The sequence below is a fragment of the Papaver somniferum genome, unplaced genomic scaffold (genome assembly GCF_003573695.1).
Source record: "Papaver somniferum cultivar HN1 unplaced genomic scaffold, ASM357369v1 unplaced-scaffold_128, whole genome shotgun sequence".
NCBI classification, from domain to species: Eukaryota; Viridiplantae; Streptophyta; class Magnoliopsida; order Ranunculales; family Papaveraceae; genus Papaver; species Papaver somniferum.
The window spans coordinates 8,464,109-8,468,779 of NW_020621936.1; positions in this window are offsets into that span (position 1 = coordinate 8,464,109).

The following is a 4,671-nucleotide window of genomic DNA, read 5'->3' on the forward strand; positions in this document are numbered from 1 at the left end:
AATTAAGGTATTTAACTTCATTTTATAGGGAAATAAGAATTAGTAATGTGCATTTACTAATTAGATATTTTCCGAGAGATTTCGATCATTATTTTTGGACAGAGCATTTCCAGGAATTATGAAAACCGAATTTTTTCTTTAATGAATATCTTGAGAATATTTTCGGTTTTGGAAATTCCTTGGTGTCCAAACTTCCTTGTCCAAACTTCCAAGCTTCCTTTTTGTTGTGTTGTTACTGGTGTAGCCGCCTATTCGGAGAGGAGAGTAACCTAATTAGGCGAAATCTCTTACGGCCGCTCAGTTTAAAGTCTTCTTTGGGATTGAGAAGCTCTAGCGTGTACCGTTGGTGGGAAACTAGATAATTGCGGTTTATCTTTTGTTTTCATTGATTTGATTGACTAACGGTGGCTGAACTTTGATTGCGCCTAGTTTGTTTATGCTTGAGAATCTTGTCTTCTGATATAAGATTCACTCAAACTAGTTCAGAGTTTCGACAGGGACCTTTAGACTGTTATTAGTTCTAAAGACGATCTTGTGATAATCCGTTGTTAACAAACTCCGTTCTGTGCATGATTGATCACAAGAGATTCAAGTGATTGTGTGCAGGTTATTATCGAAGATCTAAGAAGATTTGAAGACGAAGAAGATATTGAAGATTTCTGATTTGTGGGTTTATAATCTTTGGTGTGCACAATACCTGTTTCGGTAAAAGAGGATCCAATTAATAATCGGTTTATCCTTGTGATAGATTATATTGATTAATTGAGTAGATCGGCATCAACACAATTCTTTGGATTAATAGTATTGTTGGCTTAATCTTAAACGATTACTTCGGTAATTGAATATAAGATAGATCTAAGAACCTGACGAAGGAGTTTATGTTAAGATAAACAGAAGAGCCTTTGTTCGACTCATATCACTTGGTTGAAGAGAGTTGATACAAAACAGATTTGTTGTTCCTTTACTGTTTGGAATACGAACCAAAGGAATTGTTCCAAGTACGTGACTAAGGTCAGAGGCGTGGGAATACATACATAACTAGGTGAACTCTAGGTTTAATTGCTTGGTCTCAACTATACGAAGTTAGGTGTAATTTTTTGTAGCGGCTTAATCCTGAGAGTATTCAATTCTGGACAAGGTCCCGGGTTTTTTTTTGCATTTGTGGTTTCCTCGTTAACAAAATCTTGTTATGTCATTTACTTTGTATTTCCGCATTATAATTGTTTTATTATAATTAAAATAAATTACACAAATATTAATTCCTATTTACTTGATAAGTGAATCCTATAGTGTTTGGTTAAGCTCGAACCTTTTTATCAAGTAACATACTTCGTTGTTGTATTGTCTCGATCATAGACGATCACACGAAGTGTGAACCGATTAGTTGTATTGTCTCGACTCAGTCCATAGACAATCACTTTCGGAGAAAGGACTTATAGGTAGGAACTTTTTTAGCTTGAGGTATATTTGGGTACCCTCGCCTTTTCAATTGGTATCAGAGCAGGCAAACATGAAAAGATCTAACAATCTGTGTTTGGTGCGATCCAACCTATAAGAATGAATCTAATGAGTGATTCAGTTAACGTATGCCAAGATAATGAGAATAAGATCTCAAGGAAAACCAATGGAAATTGGCCTCGAAAGTCTTTTCGTAAATCAAAGAAAAAGTCTTTGACTATTGACTTGATTGGGAGTCAGGTTACTGATAAGAAAAGAATGAGTTCGTAACTCAAGAGAAATGTTTTGGATTCTACTCCAATTCCTAGTGAAAAATCTTCTGAAAAGAGATTCAATTCACTAGTCTGCCCAAGTCCTAAATTTCGAAAGATGTTGGAAAGATTTTTCAAACATGTTGAAAAATATTCAGAAAAGGGAAACATCATTGACAGTCTAGATGATGTCACATAACTTATTTTTCAACTAAATGTATGAATATGTGAAGGAAAGCGAGAAACACTCAGTCTTCAAAATAATCTGGCAGATTATATGGAACAAAAATTGGCCTTGTGAAAGGAAGTTCATCATCAAACTACAGACTGTGAAATTCTTACTCATTCGTTGGAGCATTCACAGATAAGGAATAAGGTCCTTATTAAGAAACTTCTTACTGTAACATGTCAAGAGGTATATCTAAACAAATGTTTAGAAAGGGACTTCCAACAAGGAATGAATACCTTAAGAGGGCGTATAGAATGTCTTGAACATGAGACATTAGCATACTGCCGACTGGAAGATCTAGATCATACGGGTTCAAGTTCAAAGAACATACCATCCTGGACACAAAATGTAATTAAGGATATTGCATCTAGCAATTTCCCTAACCAAGAGGATGGGATCAAAGCCCGAGAAAAGGGACACAATAATGCTCCTAAGAAAAATGAGGAAGAATCTCCTTTAAAGGTATTTGATGAGGAAGTTCCTCATCCTAATGCTTAATCGCATTAGAGTGTGCATCCTTATGTTTGCCCAATCTTCGAATATAAGGAAGCACATATACCTGGGCAATCGGAATCCTACGAACATCTCTTATGCAATATAGAGAGAATACACAATCTACCTTAAGTATACTTTAATCATTATTATGTGTAAAAAGGTTGTCTTACAACAACTTGTGTAAAGAGGATATGAGTGGTTATTTTGAAGTATCTCTTAATACCGATTTTGGATATAATCTCTTTGGAGAATATTGTGTTTCTGTAACACATTAGATGCGAAAATCTTTTCAAATCTTGTCAGAATTATTTATTTAAGGTTGATATCTATGTTTGGAATGTGTTAAAGGTATTTCAGGTATTTGCACTCAACGTTTCTGAGAACTTATACAAAAGGATGTATTCTCAAACCAGATCTCAAGCACAACTTCTGAAAGCCTCGAGTGGAATGACTTCTAACGAAAGTGTTCATCTTGATAATACCTTCAAAAAATCTGGTTGCGAAAATATCAATGATGAAAAGGAAGATGTGACTCATCTCCTTGTCCAAAACAGTTTGGATGCTAAGATTGATATTATCAATCTACAACAAGTCCTCCTCAGTACCATCAAAACTCATCATAGACAGGCAGCATTACTAAGAACTGTTATCTGTAACCAAAGGAAACTGATTAAACTTGGAATCGGTAATAGGGAGTATGCTCGGAATACTAATCGAAAGGTTAATGCTTTAGCCTGTGAACATAACCAAGGGACTGTGTGCAGAATCCGAGATATCAGTCGAGATGTTGTTGATGAATATCCTGAAAAATTTGAGGAAATTAAAGATGATCTTTGAAAACACCAATCTGAAGGTTAATAGAGATTAAGTTATTTGCTGTTTTACTTAATCTAGAAAAATAGACATCAATTTTTTGATTTCTTTCAATGATTGTATTGGTCTATTAAGAATAAAACTATTATGAATAAAATTATTTGATTTATAATTTTTCTTGTGATAGTTTTCGGTTTACATAGCCTGTGCCTAAATGTTTTACTACCTTAATATTCAATCCCATATATTGTGAACCCTTGTGGTTTAGGTGACTTTTTGATTTTGCATGATTAAGTTCTAGCCCATGTTGATATGCTTTATCACAGAATCATGAAGGATTCTGGTAGAAACAATATGTAACGGACGGAAATATTTCCCCTCTACCGAGGTGGATTTCAACCTGATTAGCAGAGGAAACCCCCGTAAGAGCATCCACAATCACGATCATAATTAGGGACTATACCCAAATTTGGTCAGGATTGGAAGCGTAGTGGAACAGACTATAAGCATATTTGGTCTGGATTTTTAGGGTTTGAGACTAAAACTAGTCGTCAACCCAGACCAAACCCAAGTATAGTGGGACGAAGATATAATGAGCGTATGGTTTAAGCATAAGTATAAGGGCCGCTTGACAGTGGGGCGTTTATTAAAAGGGCGCTTGAGATGGGGCGGTGATATAAAGGGCGCTTGATTGAGGCGAGAGTATTATCAGCGCCTGATTGGGGCGAGAGTATTATTAGCGCCTCACATCAAGCGCATATACTATCACCGCCCAACATATACAATAATTACTCCCCCAACAAGACGTTTGCTATAAGTCCGCCTGCTGATCGGGCGTAGTATTTCATTTCCGTCTAGATTGGGCGTAGTCTTTCATTTCCGTCTGTTGCCAGGCGTTAGTAATACTCACGCCCAACACCAGGCGTTCAAAATACATTCGTCCCATACATACGCCCACAATACCAACGCCTGACCATTGTACGCTCATTGTATATCCGTTCCATTTCATACGTTGTTATTTTGTTCGCCTGACTAAATTTTAGTCTTTCACCACTACGCTTGACCTCTGAAAATGCCAAATAAATTTAGCTTTTGGTATGGCGTTTGGTCTTTAGTCCCGTTTATGATTGTGGTTGCTCTAAGCCACTCAAAAAAAAAGGACTGAATATAAGTATATTTTCATGGGTTCATTTAGAAGAACAGACAATAGCCTATTTAAAACAGTTGACAGAAACATGTGCTCGAAAATGAGAATTTCTTGGAATAGAAAGGAAACGAAAGCTTTCATTTCTGAAATCAAGCATAAAAGACCAAGAAGACTTGTCAAATATTAAAACAATTGCAAGGATTAAATAATATTTTTACGCGACAGTTCATACGAAAGAGTGGTAACGAAGTACGTAATTAATAATACAAGGACCAGAT